Below are 19182 nucleotides of genomic sequence, written 5' to 3' on the forward strand. Positions count from 1 at the left end.
CTTCAAAATGCCAAAAACTATCTTAACATGTCACAAGGGGATTAAAAGCTCTGATGACAAATCATTAAAAACTTTTCTAAGCTATCAATAAACAAATAACTTTTCAATCATACAAAAAGCAAGATTAAGTTATCTTTCTATTTTCTCTATGACACTGCAAAGTTATTATCACATGGAGAAGCAATCAAAAACTATGTGGCCAAAAATTTTAGGAAAATAGAGTTGTGTCAGGTGGTTGATTAATAAAATACGTTATCTTATATTTTTTATATTTGTGCTATTTATTAACTTTTGGATTTGGTAATTTGTTGTGACTTTTTTCTCATATAAAATAATGTGCACTTATATACTTAGTTTTGAGTTTATAATGTTGTAGTCTTAAAGAGAGCTGCAAAATTCTGTCTGCTTCAGATCCTGGGATGGGTGGCTAGCATCACTTTGGATTTTGTATAATGTTCAAATAGAAAATTTGTGTTTTCTGTTCTTCTCTACCTGATTTTTTCTAGTAGTAAACTACAATGTCAACACTAATGAAATATTCAAAATTCAAACATTTTAATATGCTAATGAAGAAACTGAAGCTCAAAAAGTTGGCAATTTGTCCCAAGTCAGATAAGTATGTAGTGATAAACACACCAGTCAGGATTCAGGGCTCCTGAGTCCTGGCTCCTGTCCTTCTTGTTGTGCTAGGTAGTCTTTCTTAGTCAAAGAAACATGTTATAAAATGTGATGCTCAAAATATAGCCGTGATGAGGTGATTCTGTGAAGTTTATGCCATTGGTTTACTCGGCCACTAATTTATGCATCAAATATTCAGTGAGCACTGGGGTTTCACAGGTGGCCCCTTACTTTAAGCAGCTGACCTTAAGCAAGCTCATAGGAGCAGGATTCTAGACTAGTACAGAGAAATGTTGTAAAGTGGATGGTAATTATACGCATTGCAAATCCAAACAGGAAAGAATGTGTCTTCTGATCCATATTTTTTTTTTGTACTCCCACATATTTCTTGGGGAAAGAGAGGAAGGCTTGTCCTGGCTCCACCAGCCACCACAGAAATACTCTCTCTAGTCACGCTTATTGCCTCTTACTCCCCACTCTTACTCTAATTTAAGGGAAGTGAAGAATATTAGGGACTGACTGACTTCTGAATCCTCCTCTGTATTAGTCAGGGTCCTCCAGAGAAACAGAACCACTAGGATATATACTTTTTATTTATTGTATTTTTCATTTATTATAAAGAATGTATATTTATTTTTTATTTATTGTAAAGAATTGGCTCACGCAATTATGGAGGTTGAGAAGTCACCAGATCTGCAGTCTGAAGGCCTGAGAACCAGGATAGCCGATGGTGTAAGTTCCGGTCCAAGCGTGAAGGGAGGTGAAGACTGACGTCCCAGCTTGAAGACCATCAGGTAGAGAGAGTGAATTCTCTTTCTCAGTCTTTTGTTCTATTCAGGTCTGACGCAGTGGATGAGGCCTAGTCACACAGAGGAGGGCAATCTGCTTTCCTCAGTCTACCTATTCAGACGTTAATCTTATTTAGAAATGCTCCAACAAACACATGCAGAAATAACGTTTAACTAAATTCCTGGGCACCCTGTGGCCTGTCAACTTGACCCATGAAATTATCCATCACATCCACATTCCTCCTCTCTTCCTCTTTTCCCTCCTTCTTCATCACTACCTTAAACTGGGGCTCCCCTAGAAGCCAATCCTCAGACGAGGATTTGTAGAAAAGCAGTTTACTAAGAAATATCCCCAAGAGAAAAACAGAAGAAGAGGAGACAGTGGACTGGGAAGGAGAGGAGGCCAACAAGGGTGCGTTATTGAGCAAAGTTCCAGGGAGGTTAACTTTGTCTCAATCCTGTGAAGAAGCTCTGGAGACACTGCCCTGCCACGGGTCTCAGGAACTGGGGTATTTATGCCCACACAAATTCAGTCCTTGCCTGTGGCCTGTACCTGGACGATGTACATCTCCAGGTACTCTCTGCTCTCTGTCCAGGCAGGAAAAGTAGGCTCTGGCAGTCTGAGGGTAGCCCTCTGATGAGATGTCACCTTTAGAAGTGAGAGCATCGTATCTAGGAAAATCTAAAGGGATCTGAGGAAGTTTGGCAGAGCACAGATGACATCTACTGTCTTGAGCCTCTTAGCAATGATCACAATTGTCTCCATGTCATCAAGGACTCATGCGTGGGACATTGGACTATGTTGTGCTTTCCAGACAATATTATTCAGTCTACACATCAAATGTATGGTCATCAGTATAATCTCGGTCATATAGGTGAGAAGACTGAGGCTTGGAGTCAGTAAGTGGCCTGTGGGAACAGCAAGGGCTGGATACCATCCTCTCAGCCCCCAGATGCTATCTGTCCTGTGATCCCTGTCCTGCCCACCACCCCAAATTATTGGGTAAAAATATTACTACTTGCCGTGCAAGATAATGGATGGAATAACAACATTTCCACTTGTGGTAGAGAAAATCTGTCTCATTATTTATAGTTATACTCTCATATATCTTGTTAACTGTCCAGGACATAATTCTGCATTAATTCAAAGTATAACCTCCTGATACTGATGAAGAGTAATGTAGGTCTAAGTTGACAAGCAAACGTATCTGCCATTTTTCTGAAAGTTTATTTTTTTAAGCTATGAAAAGCTGCAATACTTGGCTAATGGAGTTTTTCTACATCCATGTTTACACTCTGGGTTTCAGAAACTTGCTGAATATAAAAGAAGTCTTTAGACTACAGAGTATAGAGTTATTTTTCTGTAACAAGACAGCAATTCCAAATATAGCCATTCACTACTAAACGTAAAGAACAAGTGGTAAAAAAAATTATGTGTAAGCCATAAATGTGGAGAACTTCCAGCACTGGTGAGCCATCTAACTTTACCTCCTGAGGCTCTCAAAGGGACAGCTGTGTGTTTTTTAAACAAAAATAAATAGGTTTGTATACTCTGCTACTCCAGAGTTAGCAATTAATTTGGGTTCTTCATTAAAAATGTGTATAAATGAAGATACAATTAAGCAGATTTAGGAAGCTTTGTGTTTTGTGTAGTTACTTACTGTTTTGCAAAAGGAATACTATCAAAACAGTTTGCTTCTCTTCAATGTTAATTTTGAAAGTGGCTTAGCAAGGGTTTTAGGTCAACCCAATTACAGCATTGCTTCAAAATGGATTTCAGGTTGTTTTTCTTCGTTGAGTGATTTTCTCACCCATCGTGCAGTTAATATTTTCAGTTACTGGGATTTCTTAAAGAACTGATCAATTTAAAAGTTGTTTAAACTGACATCTCCCAAATTAGAGCTTTCCAATTATATATGTAGAGAGAAAGCAGAAGTTTGATAAATTTGCACAATTGCACAATATTGAATATGTTAAAAAGTAACTCAGAATTCTTTCTTATTAATTTTCACCTTGTATTTTAACACGTGTTTGGCTCCTTTATCGTGGTGTCTAGCATTATTTTACATGGAGGATTGCGCTTCGACGAATGCTTTAGCATGTGTGGGTATATTTAAAGTTACCGTATCATGATGGTGAGATGAATTCTTGCAGTAATTGGGAGAAAGACAGCTTGAGGCACCTAAATTATGTGGCTCCAACTGGCCCTCTTCTAATCACCCTCGTCTTGAAAAACAGAGCTAAAAGAGGTTATCATCTTTGTTTTGTGAATGTTTTTTATTTAAAAAGAAAGTACTTATAGAAATCTCAATAATACAGACTAGTAGAAGAAGCGTGAGCCATTTCAATACAAGTCCGTTTAACTTTCTGGCATATTTTCTGGCATATTTATTTCTGTTTCTTTCTGAATACTGGCAGGTGTTGGTCACTGTTTTTGGTTATTGTGGTTATGTGACTTCTGACTCTGCAGCTAACCCCTACACACAAACATATATATAAATACACAGACACACATGGACCCAAACGGTTCTTTTCTATCTGGGGTCCCCTCCCAGGAAATCTCTCCTTTCCTCCTTGGTCGTTTCAAAGCCACTCTCTTTCCTCCCCTCCCAATCATCAAGCAGATCTCTTCAGGGAGTGAAGGAAGTGATTTCAAGAATCTCTGAGACAAGCAATTTAAAAACCTGGTTACCAGCTAGAAATCAGAGGGCAGAAGAAAGGGAAAATATCTGGGGGAAAAAAGATTTAGCAAGTTAGTTAGCGTAACTTCTGGGTACAGCATATCAAGACCAGTCCGTTAAGCCATTCTCCCTTCTTGCTTTTCTGGGAGTCACCTGGATGGAGTTCAAGGAGACAGACAGAGCTCCGGCTGACCCCTAAAGACGTGCCCACACAGGAGGGCATGGTGACCACATACTCTTGATCTGAACAGATGCCATGTGCAGGACCACAGCTGTCAGGAGGGCATGCTGGAGGAATACTTTATATCTTTCCTCACCATTTCACTAAAGAGAAGCCAGTTTTAGACAAAGAACTGTATAAATTCTTTTTTCTAATATGTGAATTTCCTCACCTTGATCCTCTAACATTTTTACTGAGTTTTAAGCACAGTAAACTGATTTTTAAAATTCCTTATCTTGAAGAATAAAGATCGAGATTTCCAAACATTTGCAGTTGGAAACCTCTGGGTAGAAAAATGATGGTAATGAGCAAAAGGAGTAAAAAGGTGAAATATGTGCAACACAGATGTTACACTCCATTTCATGCCAGATCGAATTAAAAATCAGAACCTCGCTTTGTGATTTAGACAATGGAGAATCTATACAGATGTGTGTAGGCTGAAAACAATTCTCCACTTGAAACTGGACATTTTTTAAATTGTGGGATCCTACCTTCCAAATTCAACCAGGCTTGGTTACTAAAACAGAAATCTCTTTCTTGCTTGGGGATTGTCAACAGTGTCCAAACCTTGATATCAGATTAGCACCCAATGGGAATGAAAATAATGTTGAGATCCATTCATCAAATGGAAACATGATTAGAAAATTTGAGAACATTTTCATAAAGAATAAAATAACCATGTACTATTAGGTAATTTAAAATACTAAAATACATGAGTTGGGCGTCAATTAAGCGCAAAACCCTTTGTTATAACACCAGGTGAGTGGTCGAATGGTAAAGAAATATAAAAGGCACAGTTCAGAGGGAGGGAGGCAACCTTTAAACCTCAAAACAGTTTCAGAATGACAGTCACTGTCTAGTGTAGATACTCTTAGGTCTCTTAAAAATGTGATGTATGTATCACCTCCCCCACCCCCTGCAAGGAGATTTCAATGTAGTGTGATACATTTGAATTAATATCCTACAGGTTTCAAGGATTCTTCTTCATAACCATTATCATTAAACAAGAATCGGATTTCTTAGTTTGGGGCCTATGAGTATTTCAGAGGATCTGTAAATGGGCTTCAGAGGGTCCCTGACTCCTCTAAAATTGTATAGGGTGTGTATTTATTTGTATGTTTTTTGAGGAGAGAGTGCATAGTTTTCATACATTCTCATGAGGATCTATCATTTCTCAAACATTAAGAAACTATTTTGGAGAAAACAGAGCTCCGCTAGCAGTAGGAGACAAGTTGATTTATCTTACACAAAAAATGAACTGGGTAACCTGCAAAAGCTTTGCAAACAGCCAGTGTAAAACAAAGTAAGTGGTGTGTTTATGCCTTCGAACAAATGCAATATAACTTCAGTAATATAGTTTCCATTTGGATGGATATTTTAGAAGTCCAAGCTATTTGTCATCAGATGCCTCTCTTTACAATTTGAATAATTTAAAGATCCATGAGAACTAACCACAGATTGCACTATGTTTTTACATTATTGGCAATTACTCAAGCACGAGCTGGGAAGAGAAAGGAAAAGAGAAATAAATATGGGCTTAACCTGATGATCAAGGGATATTGACACAGATAGAAAGAAGGGATCAGGTCAAGTACCAAGTTGTGGATTGCAAACTGCCTAATCAAATCAAATTTAATTCAATTGAGCAATATTAATTATTAAAAATTATTATTATTTGTAAATTATTAACCTATTGCATAGGTTCCTGGTGAGAAAAAATGGAGTCTTGAAACTTGGCCAGGTTATGATTTTTCTTGTTTCAACACAGATATAACTTGCCAAATAAATGAAGAAATTAAGATTTGGGTTTTGTTTGGTTTTCATCGATAAGAGGATGTTAGCAAACGACAACCACAGTGGTGGATTTGCACTATGTCAGCTTAGCTAAATTGGAAATAAATGTCCCAGAATTCCCTGCCTCCCCACCTCCAGGTTAACGCGGGATGCAAGAAACATTGTGCATGAGATCTGATAGTCGGAAGTGAAGCAAAAGGCTTGTTGTTTTATGCTCAGAAGGTCAGTTCAGGCCACTGTGCTCTGCTGGCTGCTCTCGCATGTTTCTGTTCACTTGCTGGCTCACCTTGTTGGTATGGGGCTGCAGTGGGACTGTGGCTTCTCCAGTTCCTGCCAGATCTTCAGCTGCTCTGACTCCCGATCAGGGTACATTGAGCTCTCTATGTTGAAAAACACCAGTTTCTCCTGCAGGACACTCATGTCATCAAAGTTGGAGGCATTGAGAGACTGACTTCGGTTCCAGTTTATCCTTGTCCTCTCCAGTTCAACAACATCCGTTCTTCCTTATGACCTTCTCTGCCAACTGCAGGCCCAGCCCCAGATGCAGAAGCAGAAGGCTTCCAAAGATTGTTTGACCAGCTCTCACAATTGTGTAAGGTCAAACTCCTATCATAAATCCCTTTTCAAGGTTATTCATAATGGTTCTGTTTTCTAATTGCTGTTGTATACCCATATGTACCCATAGAACCAGAGGGACATACACAGAAAAGGGATTTAAATTAGGGGATCAATTGTTGAAGTTGGAAGTAATATTCTACTTTTTCAAAATTGATGCAAGTTAAAGTGGTTAGCCATGCTAGTTTATTAAAATGTGTATAGCAAAAAACATTTTAAAGTAGTTTTCCTGGGCTTAGGAAATAATTAGAAATAGCAAAAGCTCATGAATCAGTTTTAGCTTCCATCACTTTTTCATAATTGACACTTTCTAATTACAAATAGTAGAGCCAGAGCTTACTTTCTGCAGAGAAAGTAGAGAAAGGGGAAGTCCAGGATCTGTGTAGAGTCACTTTTTGGGCTCTTTTTTATTTTTTGGTGAGGAAGATTGGCCCTTAGCTAATATCTGTGCCAATCTTCCTCTAATTTGTGTGTGGGACACTGCCACAGCATGGCTTGATGAGTGGCGTGAAGGTCCATGCCTGGGATCCGAACTCATGAACCCCAGGCCACTGAAGCAAAGCATGTGAACTTAACCACTATGCCACCAGGCTGGACTCCTTGGACTCTTTAATCTCAAAGTTCACTTGGAAGGGCATTGATCTTTTTCACAAAAAAATCACATCTTTTCAAATGTAATTGGTCAGAGCTATCATTTACGGAACTAGATGACTGTTTTATACCTGGTGGAATCCCCTTATCTGCTTTTGCTAATGTTGGTAGGATTTACTAGATACCACATTGGGCCCGTAAAAGAGGGCTTGGGAGAGAATCATAGGCCGAGTTGAGAGTCATTGGGTCTTAGAGAAGGATTTGTTACAAAGAATAAAAATCAACTCAAATTAGATTGAATTAAAGAGGAGAATTAATTGGGTTTGTAAAATTTTTTTTTTTTTTTAAGATTTTATTTTTTCCTTTTTCTCCCCAAAGCCCCCCGGTACATAGTTGTGTATTCTTCGTTGTGGGTCCTTCTAGTTGTGGCACGTGGGACGCCGCCCCAGCGTGGCCCGATGAGCAGTGCCATGTCCGCGCCCAGGATTCGAACCAACGAAACACTGGGCCGCCTGCAGCAGAGAGCGCGAACTCAACCACTCGGCCACGGGGCCAGCCCCTAGAATTTTTTTTTTTTAACATAACCCAAGGGTAGAAATATAGTGGTCTCTACCCCTCCCTCCCTGTCTTCTCTTCCTTTTCTTCTCTTGATACGTTAAGCACATATGGCACCCAACCTAGGTTACTTGGCCTTCCAGCTTGAGTGTCACTAACCAACTGGCTAGTGTTTCTTCACCCAGTTATTGGGAATATTGATTGTAACAGCTCAGCCAATGAATTGGCTATACTAGGAGAGGGTTTCCATTCTTGGTCCAATCAGCCACGGACAGGGAGCAAAGTACAAAAATGACTACAAAGTGGCAGTAGGAGGGCCTTCTCAAAGAAGAGGATGTGGGCTGGGCAGACATCCTGAGATAGTTTCCACTAAACAATATTTTCTTTATTACCCAGTGGAAAGCTGTTGAACTCAATTGTTATTCTTAAGCAAAGAATCAAGTAACTTTCTTGGTGCTTTAGCTCCATCATCTTGATACATGTAAAAAACCCATTCCTACTCCTGATGTGAAGATTACTTAGATCATATTGCTTGAAAGCACTGAGTCTTTTGATGATAAATACTACATAAATATTAGACACGGACGTTATAAGTTTTTCAATATTGTTTACTGTCTTGAAAGGCCAATTAAAAAAAATTTTCACTCTAGGTAACTGTTCAGTCTCCTTATCAATCAGAAATAAAAGATTTAGATTCCCCACTTTCAAGACATGGTCATGATAAACATGTGACAATAATTGTAAGAGTTTTTATGATTTATCTTGGCTATCTGGGTTGTACTTCTCCCTTCTGAATAAGAGGAAAATGTACTCCCTCGATGTTGATGCAAAGAAATTATTTATTTTAACATTGAGCCATAAATGAGACATTTCTGACAAATGTGAAAATTGGCACAGTGGGATTGAGAAATTATAATGTACAAGAAGAATAATGAAATTGCAGAATTATACAAGTAGAAGAAGCTTTAGGGAACATTTAGAGATTAAGTGGTCCATTCCAACTCTTTTAATTTCCAGATTAAGGAATTGAAGGTTAGTGGAGTTTAAGTAGCTTTCTAAGAACTAGTTTATATTTAAGCCAGTACTGGGATTTGTAATACCAAATGCAACAAAAACAGCAAAATATTGACTTAAAAAGTATTGCAAGGAAATGAGAATATTTCTCCATATTCTCTCTCCCTTCATTAAACATTATTGTCCATCCAGTAATTCATTGATATGACCTCACCATTTATGGATGTAAGACAGAAAAATTGGTTGAATCTTCCTGTCCATATGATAAGAGAAAATCATTCTGTCTTTTGTTCATAGTAACTTTATTTTTACCGTAAAATGCTGCATAGTGTATGTTTTTTCATAAAATTAATCAAAAGTGATATGGTTAAGGATTCTCATAACATATATGGACATAATTAGCTATATCTATGACTTTAACAAAACCAGAATTGGAGACGAGAAGGCCTTAATTTCCAACACATATTAGCACTGAATACCAAGGGCAGGACTCATATTTAATTTACTGTACCTTCCTAAAAGTGGGGATTCTGGCAAGAGTAGAGGAAAAGTAGTGAGAGCTTTAAAGTATTCAGGCAGAAAGAATCATAATTCACTATTTTGAACTTATATGAGCTTGAAGTGTTATCACTCTCTGATGATCCCTGTAACATTAAAAAGTTGTAAGATTCTGAACAAATGAAACGTAAACTTATTAGGCTAAATAGTTGTATCAATATGTCAGGGGAAATAGGCAGGAGTCATTTTAACATTGAACCATATGCGATTGTTTGTATATTGCCTTTTCTCTCCCTAGAGACATTTTGGTTGCTTTCCTATTGGTCAGGTCTCCTGGCTCATTTGTAAACTTAAATTTCATCCAGGGAAAGCCTTTCACGTCTATTTATATCACATTCTACTTTCATTTGGTTTATTTAATGATTTATTAAATGAATTAAGCACAGTGAAATTTCCTATGAGGGTTGGAACATATGAATAAAATTATTTTAAAATTGTGTTTATGTTGTGATTTATAGAATGGCAAATTGTCAAAGACATAGGGGATCATGGCAAAGTAGCACACAGTTGCTTGGAGCCCACACATTACTCTAAGACCTCACTTGAAAGCTGGTAATTTCCCTGAAATAGCCCATAGGGGAAGCATATGCGAGGCAACTCACAGCACACGGTTTGAATAGATGTGCCTATATAGTGAAATGCCAAGCTGAGGAAGATATTAATAGGGACAGTGAATTCACGAGCAACTTCTTAACTTGCCTCAGAGCCTGGCCCTATTTTTGTCCAATTTTTATAACCTGTCTTATTGAAGGGAGGAAGAAATTTTACCCAGGACCAGACACTTGTCTCCTTGAAGTGTGAGCTAATGGATGTGTTAGGTAAAGAGCAATGCAATTGCATATCTCTTTTATTATTTCACGGATTTAGAAAGTAGTAAAAAATTGTTGAGTAGCCAGAGGAGCTGTATCGATAGTGAGCAAGTCAGTTAACTTTTCTGTGTATCAGTGTTTTTAAACAATTCAATTTTTTTTATTGTAGTAACATTATATAAATTTCAGGTGTACATCGTGATGTATTTCTAATTCTGTGTAGATTAAATCATGCTCACCACTCAAAGACTAATTACAATCCATCACCACACACATGTGCCTGATCGTGCCTTTTGCCCTCCTCCCTCCCCCCTTCCCCTCTGGTAACCACCAATCCAATCTCTGTTGCTATGAGTTTGTTTGTCATTGTTTTCAGTTTCTACTTTTGAGTGATATCACACGGTATTTGAGTTTTTCCCTCTTACTTGTTTCACTTAGCAGAAGACCCTCAAGGTCCATCCATGTTGTCACAAATGGCTGGATTTCATCATTTCTTATGGCTGAGTAGTATTCCATTGTGTATATATACAACAATTTAGTTCTTAATTCAACAAATACTGATTGTCTGCTAAGTGCAAAACATTTTGCTAATCCCCAGGGTGGAGAAGTGGAGTGAGTGGTGAGAGGTAAGACTGGAAGGGTATGCAGATGCCAGATTTTAAAGGGCCTTGTGTGACGTACTAAGCAGTTAGGATTTATCTCTTTTAGTCTGTTAGGTGTCATTGAAGGATTCTAATCAAGGGAGGGGCTTGATTAGGCACGGCACTTAGAAATAACACTGTAACTAGTATACAGGATGGATGGAAAGAGAACAGATGTAGACATGGTTTGGAGACAATGGTAATTGATTGGACCGGAGATGATGGTAGTCTGAACAATGACCATGTCAGTGGCGATGGAGAGAAAAGGATGGGTTTGGGAAACTGTTAGGAAGGTCAATTAGGAGCATTTATGATTAATTAGATGTGAAAGCTACGAAAGCAGCATGACTTGAGGGTGATTGATAGAATGATACAATGATTGATAGTGATTTCTGGCTCGTACAAATGTGGCATGTATGGAACTTACACAACCTTGGTTCACTTTTATAACAATAAAAGTAACTGTAACTAAGTAACTAAAAGATTGCTAACTTTGTCTATCAAGTTATACACACAAAGCAATAAAGTACAAGTTTCAAGTGTAATGTAAGCAAGGTTAAAAACTGGTTTCTGTTGTTTCACTTTTGCTAATAAACAGCTTGAGAAAACTGATCTAAATTGCCAGTCTTTATGGTTCATACTTACAAGAATAGCCTTCACTTCCCTACTGAAATGAGGAGCAGGCATATAGAAAATTCCATACAAAGCTTTGAGGTCTAACATGACATGACTTGATGGACTAAGGCATCTGAAAATCCAGTTTCTAACTCCAGAGAGCAAATGTTAGAAGCTAGAATTGATGAATACTTGACTTAAACTAATTCCTTGAATATCTAGCCATGCATTTTATGTCATCTATCATTGTGGTTTCTCAGCACTTAGAAATATGAGCTCTGAATAAAAATTTAGAGGACCACCTGTCTTCATGGCAGTATTCCAAGAATCCACAGCCTCATTTATGCTAACCACTAGCAGGAAATGCAGGCAGTCACCTTCTACTTGCCATTCTCAGATCCATTTTTCACAGGAGAGTAATGCAAAGAAACTAAGCTTATGTTAAGGCAGATATAATAGAGTGCACTTCTTGTACATGGCAGCTTGGAATTAGGTGCTAGGATCTGAGGAGGCACTTAGGATCTGGTAAAGTAGACTCACGATAAATATCTTGTAATATCTCTTTCAACCATTTGATTTTGGAGCCTAATGCAGTGTAAGCTTTTTAGAGATGAGGTCACCCAGCAGTGAAGCAGACCAGAAGTATTAAGTTGCACTCTAGAATAGTTAAATAACAGGAAAGTATTCTCTTTTTGTTTAATTGGTGATTTTTTTTAAGTTGACAATTTTTTGTCGATTTCCTTTCTTACAGCTGTGAACTGAGCTCCTGAATTGTTACGTTATAAAGTAAAAAAGATAGAAGGCATGTCTTCTAACAAATGGAGTGTGTTTGAAATTTACTAGCATTATCACCAACAAAATAATAATAATAGATTGAGAGAGCAAATGACAGAAATTAATCACTCTAATTTTTGACCGGTGCCCATTGAAGTAATATAAAAATCTGTTCTCTCTCAGATCTTGCTTACTCGTATCAGGGTAGTTTTCTCCACCTGAGAAAACTGAATTACCTGAATGATTGGTAATCGGGTGTGTTGGTCAAGTGCAAGGTTGAACAGTTAAAGAGACTAGGAAAAGGTTTTCTAAATCTACTTTATTAAAGACTTACCTGGAACCTTTAAAAAGTGCAGATTATAGCATCTTCCAGCCATACTGGATCAGAATTGCAGTGGGGGGAATGTGGCTGGGAATCTGTATTTTTTTTCTTTCTTTTTTTCTTGAGGAATATTTTCTCTGAGCTAACATCTGTCGGCAATCTTTCTTTTGTTGTTGTTGAAGAAGATTAGCCCTGAGCTAACATCTATGCCAATCTTCCTCTTTTTTATAAGTGGGATGCCTCCACAGCATGGATGATGATTTGTGCAAGTCCATTCTCACGATCTGAACCTGCGAACCCTGGTATCCAAAGTGGAGCACACAAAACTTAAACCACTCAGCCCCAGGGCCGACCCAGGAATCTGTATTTTTAACAAGAGTGCTAGGGGAATCTTGTACAATCAGACAAGTCATGAAACAATGGACTAAGCCAATCCTCAGAAACAGTTTGGAGATGGACTTAGCTTTAGTGATTCATTCCCCCCACGTCCCCACACTCTCATGCTTCAGAACCACAGGACAATCTGTATATTCTCCATCAAAACACCATTGCCAAAAGAAACCAGGATCAAAATGAAAAGACAACCCACTAACTGAGAGAAAATATTTGCAAATCATATATCTGACAAGGGGTTAATCTCCACAGTATATAAAGATCTCACACAGCTGAACAACAAAAAAACAAACAACCTGATCAAAAAATGGGCAGAGGATGTGAACAGACATTTGTCCAAAGAAGATATACAGATAGCCAACAGGCACATGAAAAGATGTTCAACATCACTAATCATCAGGCAAATGCAAATCAAAACTACACTGAGATATCACCTTACACCTGTTAGAATGGCTATAATAACCAAGACAAAAAATAAATGTTGGAGAGGTTGTGGAGAAAAGGGAACCCTCATATACTGCTGGTGGGAATGCAAACTGGTGCAGCCACTATGGAAAACAGTATGGAGATTTCTCAAAAAGTTAAAATTAGAAAAACCATATGATCTAGCTATCCCACTACTGGGTATTTATCCAAAGAACTTGAAACCAACCATTCAAAGAGACTTATGCACCCCTATGTTCATTGCAGCATTATTCGCAATAGCAAAGACGTGGAAGAAACCCAAGTGTCCTTCCTCAGATGAATGGATAAAGACGACGTGGTGTATGCATACAATGGAATACTACTCAGCCAAAATAAAAGAGAAAATCATCCCATTTTCAACAACATGGATGGACCTTGAGGGTATGATGTTAATCTAAATAAGCGAGAGAGAGAGAGAGAGAGAGAGAGAGAGAGAGAGAGAGAGAGAGAGAGAGAGAGAGAGAGAGAGAGAGACAAACATCATATGATTTTACTCACATGTGGAAGATGAACAAACACACAAAGGGAACAGTTTAATGGTTACCAGGGGGAAAGGGTTTAGGGGGTGGGCACAAGGGATGAAGGGGTGCACTTATAGGGTGAGCGACAAACAATAATGTGCAACTGAAATTTTACAATGCTATAAACTATTATGGCCTCAAAAAAAAAAAAAACCCCGTCATTGCCATACTTGGCCTACTTTTTCCTCCTGCTCACAGAAGTCATCAGATTACAATCTGCATAGGCCTTTGCTACTTTTTGTCATAGTAAGACTGTGAGTACATTTTTCACTCACAACTCTTGTGATCTAGGATTCATGCTGCTGGGCCCTACATGCAGCTTCCAGGAAATACAGAAGTTTAAAATATGGTTAATTCTGACTTTGTACATTTAGTACATTGAGATATGCTCGTTCTTTTTGCCCCTTCATAAGTATACACAGGGTATAAGATAGTGGAATAATTGCCCAGACTGTCTTTTTTGCTATCTTTTTAAGTACCACCAGATGCCAAACAGTTACTTCTTGGGTATGGCTCATTTTGCACATTCTAAGTTTATTTTTTTAAGATATGATGATATTTTAATTTGATATCTAAAAATTCACTATCAGATCTTTTATTTAGCCAAACTACCAACCTAATATGAATTTTCTATGGGCTCAATTAGCAAGCAATGTTACAGAAATGGTAAGGTCTCATCATTCTGAAACTTACACACAAAAACACAAAGTGAAATATTTTCTTCTTCAAAGTGATTTTTCTATTAAAAATCTAACTTAGAACAAGATTTAATTTTTATGAAATACTTACAAAATGCCTTCTAATATAGTGTCAGGAGAACAAGACTTATCTTACATCTCTATCCCATAAAATCTTCTTTTAATGAAGGCGTGCTCAGTTCTCAGTTTTTTTCCTCTGCTTCTTCACAATGAGGATGAACTCATTCTTTTTCGGCTACTTTTATTTAGTATTAAGGAGGAAGGCATGTAGCCAGACAGTTGTTTATTAGTCATTCAATATCTTCTTACCTTGTGATCCAACAGTTTTTAGTGATGAAAGATCATATTTCACGTCATTTTCCAAATTATACTTACTGAATACATGAATTCTGAGTCCAAATGGCAGTGTTTAAGGACTCATTTAGAAGTTGAGACATGTCTGGTATCATGTAAGTACAATAAACTCTTATAAAAGATAGTCCTGTTACAAGCTAGGCTCCACATACGCTTGAATGCTCAGTCAAACTCATTTTAGCACCGTATTCTGGAAAAAACTGCAGGCATTTACAAAGGAAACACTGCTGTTTATTGTTTAACACACACTTCCACAGTAAGGGCAGTATTTTCAGGAGGGAGACTTGGTGTCAAATGATGGATCCTTCAGTCTTCTGTCTTTGTGATTTTCAAATCCACATATTTCTGTATATAACTTCAGTGCCATACTATTTGGCTCTTGATATTTCTTTTCAAAAGATACTGAAGGCCAAATCAAAAGATTTGAAGGCGTTAGCTTTCAAAAGATAATGAAGAGGATCCTTGAAACATGGCCTCCTGACAATGGGAGACAATTTTTCACCCCAGGGAGGTGTGAACTTTTCAAGTTGTTTGGTTTCGTTTGATTGAATGGGATGATCTTCTCCTTTAGAGTTGATGTGGTCATATTTCATAACACAACTGGAGCAAAAGATAGCAAATACAGAAAAGCAGAAAGTCAAACCTTTGGTTATAAATGTTTCTTATGGCAGTGACCCCTTGTGAATTTTAAAATTGAATTTAAGACCCCTTTTTGTCATTCTCCACATTTTCAATTTAAGTAAGTAAGTCTGCCCCTAGAGACATGGTGTTTTATTATTTGACAAAGCATTTTAATTACGTGTTTGTGAGCCCAAGACTAAAATAGGATGGTAGGAGGGATGGCATAAGTTACTATTTGCCAGAGGCAATCTTGAAAACAAATGACTTTTCTTATATGATCTTAAAATATACCAATTGCAGAAGATATATGTTAAAGATGCAAAATACATGTGCATTCACATATTTATTTATAATATATAGTTTATAAATTTGCTTGAACTTTTTTCACCAAAGGGAGCAGAATAAAAGCTATGTTTATGTTTGAAAATATTAACTGTCCAAAGAGCTACATTATTTACAAAAACTAAAATTGTACTTTTGTGTATTATTTGACATAAGTATATTATGGAGAAATACATATTTTTTAAAACTGTATCCTTTTTTTTATTTTGAGGAAGATTAGCCCTGAGCTAACATCTGCTGCCAATCTTCCTCTTTTTGCTGAGGAAGACTGGCCCTGGGCTAATATCCGTGCCCATCTTCCTCTGCTTTATCTGTGGGAAGCCTACCACAGCATGGCCTGCCAAGCGGTGCCATGTCTGCACCTGGGATCCGAACCGGCGAACCCCGGGCCGCTGAATCGGAATGTGCGCACTGAACCGCTGCACAACCGGGCCAGCCCCAAAACTGTATACTTTTATAGCATTAATTTCTTAATGTAACAGGTGCTAGATACAATCTACAAAACCATATCATTCCCAAGACTTTCTAATAAAAGTAAATTGTCATTCAGTTGGGCCACCATTTACTAATAACTGTTCATGTAAAGAAACTATATGAGATACAAAGGTGAACAAGGGGCACCATATTTGGGCAAGCAGCACACACAAAAATTATAGTTAATCTTTCTGAGAATAATGGATAATTTTGCTAAGAATGAACAAAATATATATTTTTATTTGTCTTTCTCTCAAAATGAAACTCTTTGATTTTTTCCTGATAATAAAGTGAAAACATCTTCATAATAAAGACAATCAAGCAAACACTGCTCTGTGTAGTACTGAGGGAACCTCATCCTTCTTGAACTTCCCTACCTGTCAACCTCTCCCTCCACCCCACCCTCGCTCCAGGGCTCCCACTCCACAAAGGTGATAAAAGTTTGATGCCTGCGTACACATGTCTATGTGCGTATGTGCTTGCACAAGTATGTACTTGCACGGGCAGCACTTGCTGTGGAGTTCAGTGTCTGGCGTGCGGTAAGCACTCAAGACACGTAAGCTAAAATCATATAGATCTCTGATGTGTTTTAATGGAAATTTAACGTTCATTTTATTGTATCTTAATTTGTTAGCCAAGTTCCTCTTTCTTTTTTATTTTTTATCTAGGTATAATATCACACAACACTATATAAATTCCAGGTGTCCAATATGGTGATTCAATATTTGTATATGTTGCAAAATGATCACCACAATAAGTCTAGTTAACATCCGTCACCATACATAGTTACAGAATTTTTTTCTTATGATGACAACTTTTAAGATGCACTCTCTTAGCAACTTTCAAATATGCAATACAGTGTCCTTAACTGCAGTTGCCATGCTGTGTGTTATATCCCCATGACTCATAAATGAGTCTTATAACTGGAAGTTTGTCGCTTTGGACCACCTATTCCCATTTCACCCACCCCACCCTCACCCTCCACCTCTGGCAACGATCAATCTGTTTTTTGTATCTATGAGCTTAGGGTTTTTTTTTTAGATTCCACATATAGCTGAGATCATAGAATATTTGTCTTTCTCTATCCAACTTACTTCACTTTGTGTAATATCCTCAAGGTCCATCCATGTTGTCACAGACGGCAAGATTTTCTTCTTTTTTATGGATGAATGATATTCCATTGTATGTATATACCACGTTTCTTTATCCATTCATCCACCAATGGACACTGATGTTGTTTCCATGTCTTGGCTACTGCAAATGCTGCAGTGAACATGGAGGTGCAGATATCTTTTGAAGTTAGTGTTTTCGTTTCTTCAGATCAATACCCAGAAGAGGAATTACTGGATCATATGGTAGTACTATTTTTAATTTTTTGAAGGAACCTTCATATTGTTTCCCATAGTGATTGCCCCAATTTACATTCCCATCAACAGTGCACATGGGTTCCCTTTTCTCCACATCTTTGCAGCATTTGTTATCTCTTATCTTTTTTATAATAACCATTCTAACAGGTGTGAGGTGATATCTCATTGTGGGTTTGATTTACATTTCCCTGATGATTAGTGACATGAGCACCTTTTCAGGTACCTGTTGGCCATCTGTATGTCTTCTTTGGGAAAATGTCTATTCAGATCTTTTGCCCATTTTTTAAACAGATTGTTTTTTTGCTATTGAGCTGTATAAATTCTTTGTATATTTTGGATATTAACTCATTAGCAGATATATGATTTGCAAATATTTTCTCCCATTCAGTAGGTTGCCTTTTCAGTTTGTTGGTGGTTTCCTTTGCTGTGAAGAAGTTTTAGTTTGGTGTAGTCCCACTTGTTCATTTTTGCTTCTGTTGCCTTTGCTTTTGGAGTCAAATTAAAAAAATCATCACCAAGACTCAAGTGAAAGAGCTTGCTGTCTATGTTTTCTTCTAGAAGTTTTAGATTTCAGGTCTTACATTCAAGTCTTTAATCCATTTTGAGTTCATTTTTGCATATGAGGAAGATGATGATCCAGTTTTATTCTTTTGCATGTGGCTGTCCAGTTTTCCCAACACTATTTATTGAAAAGACTATCCTTTCCCCGTTGTATATTCTTGGCTCCTTTGTTGTAAATTAATTGACCATAAATGCGTGGGTTTATTTCTGGGCTCTCTCTTCTGTTACATTGATCTATGTGTCTATTTTTATGCAAATACCATTCTGTTTTGATTACTATAGCTTTGTAATATAGTTTGAAATCAGGGACCATGATGTCCCCAGCTTTGTCCTTCTTTCTCAAGATTGCTTTGGAGATTTGGGGTCTTTTATGATCCCACACAAATTTTAGGATTGTTTCTTCTACTTTGTGAAAAATGCCTCTGGAATTTTGATAGGGATTGATTGCATCAAATCTGTAGATTGCTTTAGGTAGTATGAACATTTTAGCAATATTACTTCTTCCAATCCGTGAGCTTGGAATACCTTTTCATTTACGTGTCTTCTTCAATTTCTTTCATCAGTGTCTTATAGTTTTCACTGTACAGGTCTTTTACCTCTTTGATTAAACTTGTTCCTAGATATTTTATTCTTTTTGATGTAATTGTAGATAGGATTGTTTTTTTAATTTCTGTTTCTGATAGTTTGTTATTAGTATATAGAAACTCACCTGAGTTTTGTATATTGATTTTGTATGCTGCAGTCTTATGAATTCATTTATTAATTTCTAACAGTTTTTTGGTAGAGTCTTT

At 37.4% G+C, this 19182-nt stretch overlaps 2 long non-coding RNA genes across 19 annotated transcripts in view; one reads left to right on the forward strand and one right to left on the reverse strand.

Annotated features, from left to right (window-relative positions):
* LOC106826603 (uncharacterized) overlaps positions 1-19182 on the forward strand; it is a 278032-nt gene that overhangs the window by 136626 nt on the left and 122224 nt on the right. For all 17 annotated transcript variants that reach the window (XR_011502890.1, XR_011502886.1, XR_011502892.1 and 14 more), the window contains exons 6-7: positions 1271-1412; positions 13679-13834. This is a non-coding gene — a long non-coding RNA (uncharacterized lncRNA). The remainder of the gene's footprint in view (positions 1-1270; positions 1413-13678; positions 13835-19182) is intronic.
* On the reverse strand, positions 1344-18989 carry LOC139045132 (uncharacterized). Of its 2 annotated transcripts, none has more exons than XR_011502903.1 (3): positions 17558-18989; positions 14764-15626; positions 1344-1477 (listed from the first exon to the last, which is right to left on the reverse strand). It is a non-coding gene; the product is annotated as an uncharacterized lncRNA (long non-coding RNA). The 2 variants fall into 2 exon arrangements; XR_011502902.1 differs by having other exon boundaries at positions 1386-1518.

This window comes from Equus asinus, chromosome 4, assembly GCF_041296235.1.
Source record: "Equus asinus isolate D_3611 breed Donkey chromosome 4, EquAss-T2T_v2, whole genome shotgun sequence".
Classification (NCBI taxonomy): domain Eukaryota; kingdom Metazoa; phylum Chordata; class Mammalia; order Perissodactyla; family Equidae; genus Equus; species Equus asinus.